Source organism: Gopherus evgoodei, chromosome 8 (genome assembly GCF_007399415.2).
Source record: "Gopherus evgoodei ecotype Sinaloan lineage chromosome 8, rGopEvg1_v1.p, whole genome shotgun sequence".
In the NCBI taxonomy this organism is placed as follows: Eukaryota; Metazoa; Chordata; order Testudines; family Testudinidae; genus Gopherus; species Gopherus evgoodei.
The window spans coordinates 92821182-92838750 of NC_044329.1; the positions used below are offsets into that span (position 1 = coordinate 92821182).

At 41.2% G+C, this 17569-nt stretch overlaps 1 protein-coding gene across 1 annotated transcript in view; it reads left to right on the plus strand.

Annotated features, from left to right (window-relative positions):
• The window catches only part of LOC115655863 (protein wntless homolog), a 143599-nt gene that overhangs the window by 27689 nt on the left and 98341 nt on the right, over positions 1-17569 (plus strand). Inside the window, exons 3-4 of the mRNA XM_030571818.1 lie at positions 16415-16540; positions 16743-16883. The gene's annotated coding sequence lies outside the window, so the exon portion shown is untranslated. The remainder of the gene's footprint in view (positions 1-16414; positions 16541-16742; positions 16884-17569) is intronic.

The following is a 17569-nucleotide window of genomic DNA, read 5'->3' on the forward strand; positions in this document are numbered from 1 at the left end:
ATAGTAAGTTATATGGTTTCTTTTCTTTGGTATTTGCATGAATATAAGTGCTGGAGTGCTTTGATTTGTATTCTTTTTGAATAAGGCTGTTTATTCAATATTCTTTTAAGCAATCGACCCTGTGTTGTGTCACCTTAATACAGAGAGACCATTTGTATGTATTTTTTCTTTCTTTTTATATAAAGCTTTATTTTAAGACCTGTTGGAGCTTTTCTTTACTTCAGGGAAATTGAGTCTGTACTCACCAGGGAATTGGTGGGAGGAAGAAATCAGGGGAAATCTGTGTGCGATGGATTTGCTAGCCTGATTTTGCATTCCCTCTGGGGAATAGGAAAGTCCTTTTTGTTTCCAGGACTGGGAACGGAGAGGGGGAGTCACTCTGTTTGGATTCACAGAGCTTGTGTCTGTGTATCTCTCCAGGGAGCACCTGGAGGGGGGGGGGAGGGAAAAAGAATTATTTCCCTTTGTTGTGAGACTCAAGAGATTTGGGTCTTGGGGTCCCCAGGGAAGGGTTTTCAGGGGGACCAGAGTGCCCCAAAACACTCTAATTTTTTGGGTGGTGGCAGCAAGTACCAGGTCCAAGCTGGTAACTAAGCTTGGAGGTTTTCATGCTAACCCCCATATTTTGGACGCTAAGGTCCAGATCTGGGACTAAGGTTATGACATGGTGGCAGTGGTGGGATATAGACAGAATCCAGAAGCCAGTAGGAATATTATATTTTTCTTTTCTCTGCTAAGGGCTTTTTAGCAGAGAGAAACAGTTTGGTTTTAAAAGGGAACCAGAGAGAATTTTTTTTTCTGCTCTCTCTGGCAGTTTGTGGCTTGCATGTTAAGCAAGAAGTCGTTAAGGTGCTATCACGAGTCTTTTGTCACACAATAGCACTCCCATTGAGAGTCATTACCAGCACTATATAAATGCAAATACCAAAGAAAAGAAACCATATAACTTACTATCTGATCTTTTTGTCCTTACACTTAGAAACAGAAGATTAGAAAAAAGAACTACTTCTCCAAAGCTGAGAGAAAGCAGGCAGCCAGAAAACAAAGACTCAGACACAAACTTCCCTCCACCCAAAGTTGAAAAAATCCGGTTTCCTGATTGGTCCTCTGGTCAGGTGCTTCAGGTGAAAGAGACATTAACCCTTAGCTATCTGTTTATGACACATATATAGTACATTGCTAAACAAAAAACTTTGTTCAAAAAGAGGTAAGGTTGAAAAAGTTTCTTAACAGAGTGCAGATAACACATCCCCAAATGTACAATTTCTTTTCAAACCCCCTTCCATTCAAAAAATGGCTGGAAATGAATAGTTAAGGCTGGAAATGAATAGTTCTAATGCTGTATAGCCTCCATCACTTGCAATAATCCCACTTGACTGACACTGTGCACCCAACCTTAAAGTTGCCCTCTGTAGTTTGCAAATATCAGGGTTGGTCTTTATACACTAAAAAGTAACTATTTACCTACTTATCCAAAACATAAAAGGCACTCTTCCTCAGCAAGGCCAACACAACAAAGATGATTTGTTTTCCAATAAGCAGATGACAGGTGCATTTTCAAAATATTGTAACTTTAAAACTCTTTTTTCTGATTTTTGTCAAACTTCTCAGGAAATCTCTATCCTGTGATGAAATGTGGCATGTAATTTCAGGCTGAAATTTGGGGGATATTGCAGGGGAGGGATGAGGCATTTAAAATTGGGCACATAAGGCTAGGGAAGCTATCTTCAATCTTCATGATGGAGTGACCTACCATAATACCTTCTTCCTTTTAGTGTGTTCACAATCCATTCAGTACCAGCTTCCACCATGATCTTTAGTATTAGATCTGGATTAGCTACAAAGTTTTCTTGTAGCTGTTACCTGCTCTTCCAAAGATCCCAGTAATTAATTGGCAACATTTTGCAATAGTAAACTTTTTACTGAGCAGGGCACAGGAATTATAGGCTGAGTCTGTGGTGCCTGCCTACAGTATTTTGAAAAGTCATTGCAATGATTTTATACATTTTTGTCCACACAATCCATTAGGACTAGAAAACCACAATCTTTAAACAGGGAAGTGACCGCATACGAAAATAGTTTGCATTTCTACTGACAAAACATCCTGAGATAAATGTTTACAACTAAATGAAAGCATGATGAAAAATTAATAGACAGGTCACCAAGATCCTTTTAGCTGATGCTAATTTTTTAAGTTCTTGAAACAAATTTTATTGTCTGTTTAGACAGGAAGAAACAGCTTCACACTTAAACTGAATGTGTACCTGTGTGTTTTTGTTTTCAGTGTTGTTGTGGCCATATTGATCCCAGGATGTTAGGAACAAAATGGGTGAGGTTATCTTTGATTGGACCAACATCTGTTGGTGAAAGAGACAAGCTTTTGCAAAGAGCCCTTCTTCAGGTCTGGGCAGTGGCATACAGCTGGTTAACTCTTAAAGCTTTATCTGTTTATAACATGTTTAACACAGTGTTGGTGCAATATACATTACAAATAATAAGCTCCATGTAACTGGAGATACTGAGAAACGAATTTCTTATTATAAAGGATAAAAATAAAATGCACAAGAGCTATAAAATCACAGTATGCATTTAAAAAGATTTGAGAGAGAGATTCTGAACAGATCCACCCCCTGTGGGTTACCTTTGATGTAAAGGCTTGTTGAATTACTTGGATCATCTTCCCCTGGTATCCCTGATATAATGGCGTTGTAGTGTGAAACTTTTATTCAAGGGTTGCAAGCACCAGCTCTGCAGGGCACCTCTTCAGTTGAATTGCAATGTGAGAGAATGTAGGAATCACGTGGATTGTTCAATACAGCGTTTGAAACACAGTGAAGGATAAAGCTCTCTCCTGAAGACACCAGATAAGACATATGATAGATGTATCAATTTGAAATCTCTTTTAACAAGGGTCATCTTTGGTTCCTTTGCCACTCTCAGACTTTTCTGTTGTATAAAGGAGTCCTCAAAGTTTCACCCAATTTATCTGCTGTGGATAAGCTGCTTTCCTCAGTGTCTGTCCTTCTGGACTGTGATTTAATCATTCAAGATGTTAAGAGCACCTAGCACAAGGGGGTCCAAATCTTTTCTGGCTTTCAGGTGCCGCCACAAGACAAATAATTAATAATAAGAGTACAAACATTTACCTTGTAAGTTGTTTGGAATTCTACAAGAGGGTATCCTGGACCACTGAACAAATGGCATTAAAGAGAATGAAGGAAATTATCTTCATCATGTAAGCTTTGTCCTTTTAATATCCAGAGTTTAAATTCACCCTTTTTAGAAATACAAATAATTAAGGGGAGATAATTAATACTAATAATTAAGTGAGGCCATGGTATAATGGTCCGGGAATGGGCATGTATGCCAGGAGCTGCTGTATTCCAGTTCTGGCTCTGATACTGACCTCCACTGTGACTTGGGTAAATCATTTAACCTAGCTGCCTCAGTTCCTCCATTTGTAAAATTGGGGTAATATATATCTGGCTCATGTGTATCTCAAGAATTAATTTGAGATTAATTAACTTTGAGATCTTTGAATGACAAAACACAACAGAAGTGCAGGGAATTATAATTAAGGTACGTACAAGCATAATTAATTTCTTTACATACCCAAACAGAACTTTTCCAATTTTAGTATTTATGGTTTTGAAAATATTCTCCTGCTGTCCCCTATTTATTTTTATTCTTTTTAAATACAGGTCTGTGTCTGTCACTCTCTTGGTGTCAATAGACTACAAGAGTAACATAATTTACATCCTCATTGTTAATGCTGTTGTAATTGTCTCCTACATAGATAGTGGCTTTCACACTGGAAATTTTTATACTAGAACCACGATTGCACTAGGATACATCAGAGTTCCAGGAAGACTTAAATTATTTTTATGGGCTGTAGCATACATTAAAGTACAGAATTAGTGACACAGTTGTTATGACCTGAATCTAAAGTAATATAAGTATATTAAAAAACACTGAGCTCAGTTATGAACTCCTTACTCAGATTGCTGAACAGCTGCTTACACAACTAATGCCACTGACATCAGCGGGATTACTCATGTGAGTAACTGCTCACCAGCGTGATAAAAGGGTTCACAATTTGGCCCACTTTCAGAAAAGGATCAAGTCAAAGAGGCAAGCTGCCAGTAGGTCTGAGCAAATAAATCACAGTGAATGATACATCATCCAGCTAATTTAGTCTCTTTTTCTGTTTGCAGTATATCCAGAAACAGATTGTGATTTCTCCAACTGAATTTATTGTTTGAAATTTATTCAACACATTTTTTCTCCTTTTTCCCCACTAAGATTTGATCACAGATAGTTTTCTGTTAAGTTTTTTTATTCCATATTCAAAATGCCAGCTGTGTTGCGTAGTTGTGATTGGCCACATAAATCATAGTCTGGTTTGTGTTCCGCTATTGAGTGAGCACACAAGCTCTTCTGGCACAGGTGCTTTTGTCCATGAATATAAAATGCAGTTTCTGTGAATATTTCATGTGCAACTTTGACATTGGCTTTCTACCAACATCTATTCCAGTAAAACTAAGTTCTTGAATGTTCTCAGAAAATGATCACAAATGGGGCATGAACATGGCCTAAGCAAATTCATTTCAAAATCAGAGTGAAAATTCCCAGAAAACAACGTGCAATATTCACCTCTCTCTAGCTAACAAAGATTTCTGTTTTTAATGTTTTCTCCTGTGAATCACAGATAAAGGACCAGATCCTGAAGCCTTCTGCTTTTCCACCCCCTTGTTTCTGGGGGTGCAAGTTAGAGCAGCGTCAGAGTTCCAGAGCAAGACCTTTTGTGGAGAAACTGGCTTATAGGAACTCGGAGGGGGCTGCTAAGGCTTGTCAGCATCTACAGCCAGCTCCAGTCATCTTATTAAGAATATGTGTAATCTTATCATGTTTGGAGGGCTGTAAGAATATGAGTAATTTTATTTTGTGTTCAATTTTGCTGTAAAGCAGGGCATATATACTTAAACAAAGTATTATAACTGTAAAGAATGCAAATGTAATGTAATGAGAGAGATGGGGCATGAAATGTGTCTGCCTGCATTTTGCAGTTGGTTTGTGCCTTAATGGTGTGTTTAGGCTTATTCACGTTCTCTTTTGGGGTCTGTTCTAAGAATACTAGAATTTGTTTTTAGTTTCCAAACTGGAACAGGGTTCCTTGAGGATTTCTCCCATCTTGCTTATATTATTATGTTGTATATTTAAAAGGCCATTTAAGATGCATTGTCATTTGACAATTAATTAATAGTTAGCCACTGAAAGAGAGATATTTAATTATTCTTTGTCTTAATCCTTCTACGTTCCCAACTATTATTTTCTTAACATTTTTGGTTCAGAGGTGAAGTGGAAACAGTGATGGCACAAAATCTTAGTATCTTCTAAAGGTCTGTGGCCAGGAGCGGCGCCAGGGTTTTTGGTGCCCTAGGCGGGGGTCCTTTCGTGCTCCTGGTCGGCGGCAATTCAGCGGTGGGGGGATCCTTCTGCGCTCCCAGTCTTCGGCGCACTTCAGTGGCTGGTCCTGAAGCGAGTGAAGGACCCGCTGCAGAACTGCCGCCTTTAAGGTTCCTTCCCCACTCTGAACTTTAGGGTACAAATGTGGGGACCTGCATGGACACTTCTAAGCTTAATTACTAGTTTAGATCTGGTACACTGCCACCGTCCAGAAGTCAGTGTCTGGAGCACTTTCTGTCCCCCCAAAACTCTCCCCTCCCTGGGTGGCCTTGAGGGACTTCACCAATTCCCTGGTGAACACAGATCCAAAACCCTTAGATCTTAAAACAAGGAGAAATTAACCATTTCCCCTCCTTTCCCCCACCAATCCCTGATGAGTCCAGATCCAATCCCCTTGGATCTTAAAACAAGGAAAAATCAATCAGATTCTTAAAAAGAAAGCTTTTAATTAAAGAAGAAAGGTAAAAATTATCTCTGTAAAATCAGGATGGAAAATACTTTACAGGGTAATCAAATTTGTATAGCCCAGAGGAACCCCCTTTAGCCTTAGGTTCAAAGTTACAGCAAACAGAGTCCTCTGGTCAGGTGTCAGCCAGGTTTACTAAGCTTCTTAACCCTTTACAGGTAAAAGAGACATTAATCCTTAACTATTTGTTTATGACATCGCTGAAGACCTGGAGCGCGGAAGGACCCCCCGCCACCGAATTGCCGCCGAAGACCTGGAGTGCGGAAGGGCCCCCTGCTGCCGAATTTCCACCCCCCCAAATCCTGGTGCCCGAGGCGACCGCCTAGGTCACCTAAATGGAAGCGCCGGCCCTGTCTGTGGCCACCTAGAATATCTCAGCCACAACCAAGGGGACAATTTTGGTCCTTCGCTAGAAAAACATAGACTCCTCCAACTTGGATTAAACAGAGAATCTCAAATCTATGGCTAGAGCAGGTTCTGACATTACAGTAGAGGGCAGCCGTGATAGTCCATCCAGTATTTTACATGTTTCTGTTTAATTTAAAAAAAAATAATTCGTTATGTTTTAATATTTTCAGGTGACAACCATATTGTCTTTGTAGTGTTCTTTGGCCCTTAAAGCATGCTTTTTATTTTAAAATAAAGATTGTTTTGGCTAAACTATGTTAAACTCTATTAGGCTTTTCCAAGTTGAAACATAGTTTTAAACTTGTTTTTAAATGGTAAATGGGGCAGTGGGTTTCTGTCTCCACACCCAATTCTCGTGGCACTCAGAGGCAAGGACTGTGAATGCTGGAATAGCAGAGGTAAGGGTTTTGCAATCTGCATATACCCCTGTTCATTACATCACAGTCGGTACTGCAGCTTGGTTATTTACTCTCTATATCACTTCCCAGCAGGAGTTCAAAGAAATCAGCAAATCTCCCTGGTCAGAGCTAGGAATACCTAGCACAATTCATTCATGCACAGCAGGAAAGCTAGGGTTTAATCAGAGGGGGAATGTTGTGAATTCCAGAGAGTTCTTTCTTTCTGTTGCACAGCTGGTGGCAGAGCGTATTGCTACATGAAAGCAGCCCTGTCAGTATCAATCTTCATTACTAGTGCTGCTACATTCCAGAGAATGAATTGGCCTCATTTGGTAACTCCAGTGCTGCTGTTCCCTTCTGCTGGATTATACTCACGAAGAATCCAAATTCAAACACATTGAATTTGCAAATTGTCACTCATGTTCTGATTTACCACTTCCCTCAGCTTTGAAATACATCGGTCTCCAGTTCTAATTCTGTATGTGAGGGTACGTCTACACTACAGGGTAATTTTGAATTAACATAAACCGGTTTTATAAAACAGATATTATAAAATCGATTGCACGTGGCCACACTAGGCACATTAATTCGGCGGTGTGCGTCCATGGTCTGAGGCTAGCATTGATTTCCGGAGTGTTGCACTGTGGGTAGCTAACCAATAATAACAATAACAATAACTTCGATTTGCGGCCACACTAACCCTAAATCAATATGTTAATATCGATTTTAGCTTTACTCCTCTCGTTGGGGAGGAGTACAGAAATCGATTTAAAGAGCCCTTTAAATCGATATAAAGTGCATTGTAGTGTGGACGGGTACAGCGTTAAATCGATTTAACGCTGTTAAAATCGGTTTAACTGCATAGTGTGGACCAGGCCTGAATCACAGCTTTGTGAAAACTAGAAATGGTAGACATATTAGAGCATACAGACAGTCCATCTTCTTGCCACCGCTGGATTGTTTACATTTTAATTTTATATATTTCAAATGCTGAGGCTGCCACCACTTCCCTTGGGAGGCTTTTCCCCAAGTGCTTCTTTATATATTTTTAAATAGGGCTTTAATTTAGATTGATAAGATACAAGACAAAGCCAATAGGTGCAATTCTTTTAATATAATATAGTGGAAACTTGGGAAATTGTGTTTTCCACCGGATCATTTCCTTATAAATAGAGGTTAATTTTTGTAATTTTTGACTTGTTGCAAAACTCTGAAATAATCTGGGTCTTCCATTTTTTCCTCACATATTTTCATTATGTATAGTGAGCTGGTTCTGCTGTCTGTATATATTACTATTTATTGGTTATTATTTGCATTGCAATGGTGTGTTTAGGAGCCCCTGTCACAGACCAGGACCCCATTGTGCCAAGTACTGTATATAACATATTTTTCACACGATGCTCTACAACTACACCAACAAAAATTAATTTTTATCTCTGCTGCTTCAGAGATGTTGTTAGCAATGGAAATTAGATAGTACTGCAAAAAGCAGTCCCACAGCAGACCTCTCCTAATACCAATCATAGGGCACATGTTGGCACGATAGCACAACTTCATGGAAGCTAAATTCTTCTAGTTTTGCTGTCCTTTAAGCAGGGGCAGCTCCAGGCACCAGCACGCCAAGTGCATGCTTGGGGCGGCAAGCCACTGGGGGTGCTCTGCCATTCACTGCGAGGGTGGCAGGCAGGCTGCCTTCGGTGGCTTGCCTGCGGAGGGTTCACTGGTCCTGCGACTTTGGCGGACCTTTCGCAGGCTGCCTTTGGTGGCTTGCCTGCAGAGGGTCTGCTGAAGCCGCAGGACCAATGGACCCTCCGCAGGCAAGCCGCCGAAGGCAGCCTGTCTGCCGTGCTTGGGGCGGCAAAATGCCTAGAACCGCCCCGCCTTTAAGACAACAAGTTCAAGGATTAGCCATTGCCCATCAATGAAGATCTGAAGTATACCCACAAATATAATGGCTGTTGATTTATTTTTCATTGACTAAAATCAGGTTAGCTTTCATAGTAAAGAAGAATCGAGACATTTGTAAGGTTATCCCTTGATCTGTATTGAAACCTTTTTTAATAATTTTTTAAGCCTATACATAAATTTGCTTTTAAATATCAGAGAGTTACAACTGTGTTAAATATCAGAGGGCTAGCCGTTAGTCTAGCCGTTAGTCTGGATCTGTAAAAGCAGCCAAGAATCCTGTGGCACCTTATGGACTAACAGATGTTTTGGAGCATGAGCTTTCGTGGGTGTTCATGCATCTGACGAAGTGGGTGTTCACCCATGAAAGCTCATGCTCCAAAACGTCTGTTAGTCTATAAGGTGCCACAGGTAACTGTGTTAAATGTTTGTATGTAGATAATTTGGACTCAGATATTTATCTAGATAGTCTAGGTATGTAAATATTTAACATACCTGTAATTCTACCACAAATAAAGAGTAAATTTTGCAGCCGGAATATGTTAATTGTATTTCAGAGTTTTTAATTTGCTACAAACTTTGCTGCTGATAATTATATATCTAAGTCTCCTGGCTTTAATTATTGCCTCTCTTGGTAGGTGGCAATTCTAATAAATGATCAGCATGCAAGTTGCCATTTTTATTTAAGGAATGCACATATCCCTGACAAAAGTGTGGAGTATAAGTCCATTTCCAAAAGGACCTTAAAAGAGAGGCATATTTGACAATGTTTTTGTTGGATGGCTCCATATGTCCAGCCTCTGTTCTAGAGAGAGCAGAATCCCTTGGACAAATTCCACCTCAGTCCAATAGGCCCCTGTAAGTTCTGGAACCACTAGCTTCCAGGTTCCATTTTCAAAGACCATGCCTGCTTTGTATTTGGGTAGGACCGTTAAATAAAAATCCTCAGATAAAAAGGCACATTACTCCTCTAGAAAGAGCAGAGGGCAGATCTTCAATGGGAATTACTGGTAAAAAAGAGGTCTAAATCACTTCATCACTCCTATTTGAAGGAGACTCCATGGCCCAATCTGGGTACCACTGGATCTCTTAGAGAGCACGGTACTAGGGCTCCAGTGTTACCTCAAAAATCTAAATCAGCTGCCTCTGATACTGAGGCCAAGGCATCATGGATTACCTTAGCACCAAGAGCTTCAACACCAGTCATTATGGTATCAGCCTCATGGATACCACTCTCTTTAACACTAATCACTTTCTACTTTCACTAAACACAGCTCTTTGGCTGAATCATAGAGATCTGATCAGTTTTTTGGCAGAGTCTTTTTCTAAGTAGACTCCAAGCACCCTACTACCTTCACATCAGGTCACTGTTTGTGAGTCACCTGGACCAGCACTTGGTGAAGAAAGAAAAGTTGCTTATCTTACAGTAACTGGATTTCTTTAAGTTGTTGTCCATGTGTATTCCATGGCCTGACCTCCTTCCTTGCTACTAGAGTCTTTTAACATCTGGATTCTGCAGTGGCAAAGGAACTGAGTTGCAGTTGGACCTGCTCTGCACTTTTCACCCTTGGTAGAATCACAGGGAGACTTGGTGCATGCACGGTCTCAACAGACACTGCTGGCCAAAATCTCAGGTGCATGGGGCACATGTCCACATACATATGGACAACATGTCTTGAAGAACTCCAGTTACTGCTATTTGTATTTTGCCCATTTGTATGTCACAGTATTTTATTTTGGTTTCCTCTCCTTTCAAAGATAATCTTTGTGTTCCTGAAAGTGAAGACTTAAAGCCCTTGCTGAAGTCAGGTCTGGGACTATGTAGATACTAGTTAAACACATGCTGTCCAGATCTTCCAATGTATATCAATCTTCTTTTGTAAAACAGAATTGTTGTTCCATTACTGGGGTTTTTCAGGGTAGTTGTGACAGGTTGGATTACAGAACCCCCTTTGGAAGCTGCCACCTGATGTGCCAAGACTACTTCTGCCCCTACTTTCTCTGTCAGATCGGGACCCTAGCATCCTGTCTTGCTGTGCCAGACACGCCCATCTGCTCCAACACAGATCCCGGGTCTGAATTGCCCCAAAGCTGCAGACTTAACTGAAAACAGCATACAGAATTGTTCTTGTTTTTAACACTCAGATGCCCAACTTCCAATGGGATTTAAATCCAAATAAATCCGTTTTACCCTGTATAAAGCTTATACAGGGTATACTCATAAATTGTTCGCCCTTTGTAACACTGATAGAGAGATATGCACAGCTGTTTGCCCACCCAGGTTAACACATACTTTGAGTTAATAAGTAAAAAGTGATTTTATTAAATACAGAAAGTAGGCTATAATTGGTTCCAAGTAGTAACAGACAGAACAAAGGGAATTACTGAGCAAAATAAAATAAAACATGCAAATCTAAGCCTAATACAGTAATACAATTGAGTACAGATAATATTTCACCCTGAAAGATGTTTCAATAGGTTTCTTTCACAGACTGGATGCCTTTCCAGTCTGGGCACAGTCCTTTCGCCTGGTACAGGCCTTGTTCCAGCTTAAGTGGTAGCTTAGGGATTTCTCATGATGGCGCCGCCTTTTCTCTCTTTTACCCATTTATATATCTTTTCAATAAGGCGGGAATCCTTTGTCCCTCTGGGTCCCCCCCGCCGCCTTCTCAGTGGAAAAGCACTAGGTTAGATTCCAGTTCTGGTGACATGATCACATGTCACTGTAAGACTTCATTACCCCTTGTCAGCACACACCTATACTTACAGGTAAAACAGAGCCATCTGCAGTTAATTGTCCTGGTTAGTGGGAGTCATCAAGATTTCAAACCACCATTAATGGCCCACATGTTGTATAATTACAATAGGCCCTCAGAATTATATTTCATATTTCTAGTTTTAGATACAAGAGTGCTACATTTATACAAATAGGATAATTACACTCAGTAGATTATAAGCTTTGTAATGATACCTTAAAAGAAACTTTTATATGAAGCATATTCCAGTTACATTAGCATATTTTCATAAAATCCTATAAAGTGCAATGTCACAATTGTGTCTTGCATTGCAGGTGATTTGTTTAGCAAAATTGTGATATAAATAAATATTCACTATTATTTGATTTACACCATCTAATCTAAGACAGATGCATAGATCAAGCTGCTGGAGGCGACTCACTGCATCATTTAACTTACAGTTACACTAGGTGAAAGCCCGTGCTGTCACATGAGTGTAATTCATAAAATATAAAAAAGTGGGAAATGGCTGAGAACTTAAAAATTGGATGGTAACTGATCACAAATCCTAGTGATGACTGTACAGGGTAATATTGTAAACAAAAAGAGTTCTCAGCCATGCTTGTAGCTTTTTCCATGACACACACACTCACACATACACACACCATATCCCCCGCCCTCCAACAGTCTATGCTTCAGAGTGACAATCCTGGAATCTGATTATGTAGATTACTGAGATTGCTTCAGTTTTACATTGAAAATCAAATCATTTGGAGCTAGATTGTAACTTGGACAATGTACCCGTGCAAAGGAGTAAGAGCCACACCTCTTTCCCCATCTATGTATGCCTATGCAGGCCACTGAGACATTGGGTCTGGGAGCACAAGAGTAAGTGAAGCTATTCACCTTACTTTTTCCCTGTGGCCTCTACTCTCCTTGTTCAGAATAATTGAGCTGGGGTAATAATTTGCTGCTGATACAGGCCAGAAGTAAATGACTACACCCCCAAGAGCCAAGAGGAAGCAGGGAGGAACTGTGATTCAGAAACGTATCTCTGAGTCACACAGCCTCCCCGGGTTATTCCTTGGGTGCAGCAGTTTATGTGCCACTCCATACTTTGGACTGTGTCTAAAAACACAATCTAGTCTTCTATCATTATGGAAGAATAAAGCTTAACCAGCTTCTACTGTACCTTGGCTATGATCAGGGAAGATCTTATAAAGCTGGACCAGGTCAGCACTTGGATAGTAGACTGCCAAGGAAGATCACTATAGTGTGGTGGGCAGTGGTATGGCCGCTCAGTCATGATACTGCAGTCATGAGCTCCCTGATCAAGCCACTGGGCCACTGTGTATCTTGGTAGTAGTCCCGAGAGCTACCTGCTGTGAAAACAGACTAGGGCTCAGTCAGACATGCCCATATTTTTACAGTGAAGTAGATGGACTGCTGCTTCCTCTGCTGTTTCTTTATTCTCAATTTGTTCCATGAGTCCCTGTTGCCAGTGGATAATTTTTTCACAATTTATCAGTCAGCTCTGGTGCTTTGGGCCAGGTGAACTTTGGAAAGTCATGGGAGACGGGGGAGATTCCAGAAGACTGGAAAAGGGCAAATATAGTGCCCATCTATAAAAAGGGAAATAAAAACAACCCAGGAAACGACAGACCAGTTAGTTTAACTTCTGTGCCAGGGAAGATAATGGAGCAAGTAATTAAAGAAATCATCTGCAAACCTTGGAAGGTGGTAAGGTGATAGGGAATAGCCAGCATGGATTTGTAAAGAACAAATTGTGTCAAACCAATCTGATAGCTTTCTTTGATAGAATAACGAGTCTTGTGGATAAGGGAGAAGTGGTAGATGTGGTATACCTAGACTTTAGTAAGGCATCTGATACGGTCTCACATGATATCCTTATCGATAAACTAGGCAAATACAATTTAGATGGGGCTACTGTAAGGTGGGTGCATAACTGGCTGGATAACCGTACTCAGAGAGTAGTTATTAATGGCTCCCAATCCTGCTGGAAAGGTATAACAAGTGGGGTTCCGCAGGGGTCTGTTTTCGGACAGGCTCTGTTCAATATCTTCATCAACAACTTAGATGTTGGCATAGAAAGTACGCTTATTAAGTTTGCAGACGATACCAAACTGGGAGGGATTGCAACTGCTTTGGAGGACAGGGTCAAAATTCAAAATGATCTGGACAAATTGGAGAAATGGTCTGAGGTGAAGTTCAATAAAGACAAATGCAAAGTGCTCCACTTAGGAAGGAACAATCAGTTTCACACATACAGAATGGGAAGAGACTGTCTAGGAAGGAGTATGGCAGAAAGAGATCTAGGGATCATAGTGGACCAGAAGCTAAATATGAATGAACAGTGTGATACTGTTGCAAAAAAAGCAAATGTGATTCTGGAATGCATTAGCAGGTGTGTTGTAAACAAGACACGAGAAGTCATTCTTCCGCTCTACTCTGCGCTGGTTAGGCCTCAACTGGAGTATTGTGTCCAGTTCTGGGCACTGCATTTCAAGAAAGAGGTGGAGAAATTGGAGAGGGTCCAGAGAAGAGCAACAAGAATGATTAAAGGTCTTGAGAACATGACCTATGAAGGAAGGCTGAAAGAATTGGGTTTGTTTAGTTTGGAAAAGAGAAGACTGAGAGGGGACATGATAGCAGTTTTCAGGTATCTAAAAAGGTGTCATCAGGAGGAGGGAGAAAACTTGTTCACCTTAGCCTCTAATGATAGAACAAGAAGCAATGGGCTTAAACTGCAGCAAGGGAGATTTAGATTGGACATTAGGAAAAAGTTCCTAACTGTCAGGATAGTTAAACATTGGAATAAATTGCCTAGGGAGGTCGTGGAATCTCCATCTCTGGAGATATTTAAGAGTAGGTTAGATAAATGTCTATCAGGGATGGTCTAGACAGTATTTGGTCCTGCCATGAGGGCAGGGGACTGGACTCGATGACCTCTCGAGGGCCCTTCCAGTCCTAGAGTCTGTGAATCTATGAATCTATGAAACTGCTAAGTCACCTTGCCATTTCAGTGGCTGTCAGCACAGGTGCCGACTTCCCAAAGTGCCAGGGTGTGCTCAACTCCCAGCTCTGCCCCAGGCCCTGCCCCTACGCCACCCCTTCTCCCAAGGCCCCACCCCTGCTTTGCCTCTTCCCGCCCTCACTTCACTCCCTTCCCGCCCAGTTTCGTGGCCAGCCCCCCTCAAGCATGCTGTGTCCTTGCTCCTCTCCCCTCCCTCTCAGCCTGCTGTCCAGCTGTTTGTGGCAGGCTGAAGGTGCAGGGAGGGAGGGTGGCTCTGATCCATGGGGCCTGCAGGAGGCACTGGGGAGGATGGAAGGGAGCTGGTAGGGTGGCTGCTGGTGGGTCCTCAACATTTTCTCCCTGTGGTGAAAGCAGACTAATTAGAACAACCTCCAGGCTGCTGTAACTTACAGGGGGCCAGGCAGGCTCTTTAATGACCCAGAATATGAGGATTTAAAAGTGATCTTAATATGACCACCTCTGTGCAAATAGCTAAGAATCAGGCCCTCAGACTCTATGTCTGAGAAAAAGCACATGGCTATGTGGGCCTGGAGCAGCTCCAGGGTCATCCTGGGATTGTTAGGATGTGACCAGCGCTCCCTAGCTACAGAGCTATGGTTGGTCTTGGCATTGCTAAACATCAAAGTCAGGATTTGGCCCCTCATTTACAAAGAACTTTGGATTGAGGATATTATTGTTATCCCCGACAGCATGCACACCACTACTAACTATCAAAGTAACTGCTCGTTGAAGGCTTGAGAGCTGAATTATCTTTGTTATTAGACTTCTCTCTATCAATTTTTTCATCCACTGAGTACAGATTTACAGAGCTTGACTTTTCTCCTGTGCACTGAATTTAAATACACCTCAGACCATAGAGTGTGGACGGGCTTTTAACTTCAGAGGTTGGTGCAAGGGAAGGGAAGCACCTGCCAACATCAAACATTGACTGTGATGAGAATGGGTCAGGACAGACAGTTACTCGCCTTCTATCCATCCCTTTAAACAGGCCTCCTTTGGGGCACTAAAAGCCTCATTCCTATTAAAGTTCAGAGTTAGTGCAGTATTTTAGGAATAAAAGGGAAAAAAAGTCAACTTTTTATGGTATCTCCAAATTATTCTCCATTGCCACTTCTTCTCCTTCAATGCTTAGCCAGGCAGTCAGCCGTAGCAATCATCTGCCATTTGGTCTGCTTTGGTGCAGCCACAAGGGCTTGATGAGGCCAAGAGTCCAATATCGGAACAGACTTTTATAGATACATTTTTTCTGTAGGTTACATTTTTGATAATTTTGGCAGTGGATAAGGGCTAAATCCTAGAGGATGCTATAAAGTGCTCAGTTACTTTAGATCCTTGGGAGTTAATGGTGCTCTCCTTGTGGGAACTGGACATGAGTTACTAAGTAATCGTTTGGAAATAGATGAGGACAAATGAATTTTCAGTGTGTTTCAATCTGGCCTGCGTGCATTTGTATAAGCAGTTGATTTTGCCTACAAAAGCATAAACTATACATAAAGGGATTATAATTTTCATATTGTGTAAGTAGCAATGACAAGAATACTGAAAATGAACAATTATATTTGATCTATGTGTATGGGCGTATTTCAGAAGCCAAAATCCCGAAGTGATATTAGGCAGCATGGAGTGGAGGCTGACATTTGTTAATTTCAGCATAAGGTGTCATGTGATACCATTTTTATATAAATATAAAGGTCTCACTTAGGTATATAATGTTCAAAATAACTTCACTATTTGTGGTAATATACTCTGCACAACTATTGACACTTCAGAATCTAATAGTGTTGATAGCATTCTGTTTCCATCAGGAATATGCATTTGTTTTTAATAAATAAAGCAAGATACTTTGGATTAGATTATTGCAAGTATTCTCAATGGGGCCTCCCAACAGGATTTAGAGATGCAAGTTTTATATATAAATTCACTAACAAAATTTTTTCTAATGCTGAGTTAAGGTTGTCTTTGATATCTTGTGCCCTTCCAGAACATCAAGTACCGCTGTGATGTATACAAACCCCACACTGGACCACGACACGTACAAGACATGGACAGCTTGGAGGAGGAGTTAAAAAGGAAGCAGAACAACTCACTTGTGGGCAGACCAGTGAAGGTAACTGATCTTCAACCCTCAAATCTTGAGGAAAGGAATGACTGAAGGCAGGAACTATCTCAACCACAATGGCCTGAAGGCCCTCTGTGGAGAGAAGGGAGGGCCTGATCCTGATACACCCTGAGAGGGAGGCGTTTCCCCCCCCTCTCTCTCTCTCACTAACTCAGTTTCTTTGTGTTAATTCCCCTTGCTTTGTCCCCAGAAGAGAGACTTTGAAGGGACCTGGCCAGAGGGCCAAATCACAGGAAGATGCAGGCCACTGTAGAGGCAGAATGGCCAGCGGCAGCAGCCCCAGTAGAGAGCGAGCTGCCACACCAGGCCCGGCCATGAGGAGGTGCCAGCGGTGAGTCAACCCCTTCACAAGCAAAACTCAACCCCCTGAGAAGCAGAACATCAAGAGTTAAGGTATTTCAAACTTAAATGTCTGAAAATCAGGAAATACAGAGTTAAGGTACATGCTAATATACTGGGTTACAAGGACAGGGAGGAATGTCCATCTCTAGTATAGAGCTGTGTTTTTATTCCAATACTTGTATGTGTGCAACTACAAGCTGAAAGTAATAACTCTATCTTAGAACCTGTCCAGTCACTTGGCTTTCTTTGTACCCCCACTGGCCTTCTGCAGCCTCCTATGGCACTGTTTAGGGAAGGACATGGCACTCTGCAACATTCCTGAGACCTTGTACTAAAGCAGTTACCAGCCTGTTTCTAATTCTGTGTTCCCAGAGTGCAGGTTCTCCCAAAAGCACTGATCAGAGACTGTCCCTAATAATATTCAAGATCCAATGCCAGTTGTCTTAAAATGAAAGTACAGACTATAAAAACAGAGAGCGAGCATACAGTAAAAGTGGGTTAAAAAATTAACATGGCTGGCTGAATACTATGAAAACCATTACCACTGGGCGCTAAGTTTAGTTGCAAAGTATTATTTAAGGCTGCTGGCAATCTTACATAGCAGATTAAAGTCTTTCTCCTAGAAGACTAAGTCTATCTGTTCCCTCTTGCCTGTCTACTACAAGTTCTGCTACC